Raw genomic sequence first — 907 nt, 5'->3', positions numbered from 1 at the left:
GTGTGTGTGTGTGTGTGTGTGTGTGTGTGTGTGTGTGTGTGTGTGTGAGTGTAAGTAACTCTCTCATTCCTTGGTAAGAATTTATTTACTTGAGTGTTATTATTATTGTCCTTAGAAACCTGCTCTTCCCTAGTTTGATTTTGCTTTGGTAACCAGCTAAAAGTCTACAGAAGGGCAGTAACATGCAGGATTCTTTGCTCTGGAAATCAACATGATTCAATCTTGTTCAAGCCAGTGGGCATTTATGAATTCCCACTTTGTGCATACATGTGCTGGGCATCAAGTCCTCTGCTTTACTCCAGCTTTCCACCCTTAGGAATCTGCTTGTTTTTATTGGACGCACATTAGCATGTTTATACTTGATAGTTGGCCTAGTTTTTATAAAAAGCAGTTAGTTTCACAAGGGCCAGATTGTAGGTGTGAATTGGGGTCATATCTTACATTCTTCTAATTTCTCTTTGCTCAATGGAGAATAAAGAGAATTTGGCTAGGAAGAAGGAGACTTGTAGACCTGGCTCTACTTCACTTCTAGCTATCAGCGACGTTTGGCTTCATTTTTTTAACTTTGTGAAGGAAGAATTTAGAGGAGCTTATCTTGGATCCTTGTGAGCCTTGCATTTTCTTTTTTTTTTCTTTTTTTTTTATTTATATATGAAATTTATTGTCAAATTTGTTTCCATACAACACCCAGTGCTCATCCCAAAAGGTGCCCTCCTCAATACCCATCACCCACCCTCTCCTCCCTCCCACCCCCCATCAACCCTCAGTTTGCTCTCAGTTCTCAACAGTCTCTTATGCTTTGGCTCTCTCCCACTCTAACCTCTTTTTTTTTTTTTTTTTCCTTCCCCTCCCCCAAGGGATCCTGTTAAGTTTCTCAGGATCCACATAAGAGTGAAACCATATGGTA

At 40.1% G+C, this 907-nt stretch overlaps 1 long non-coding RNA gene across 2 annotated transcripts in view; it reads left to right on the top strand.

Moving 5' to 3' along the window:
- Window positions 1-907, top strand: part of LOC121018225 (uncharacterized) — a 190,622-nt gene that overhangs the window by 16,315 nt on the left and 173,400 nt on the right. The gene's annotated exons all lie outside the window — the stretch shown is intronic.

This window comes from Herpailurus yagouaroundi, unplaced genomic scaffold (assembly GCF_014898765.1).
Source record: "Herpailurus yagouaroundi ecotype Mexico unplaced genomic scaffold, PumYag 218, whole genome shotgun sequence".
NCBI classification, from domain to species: domain Eukaryota; kingdom Metazoa; phylum Chordata; class Mammalia; order Carnivora; family Felidae; genus Herpailurus; species Herpailurus yagouaroundi.
This window is presented reverse-complemented; position numbering and strand designations above follow the sequence as displayed.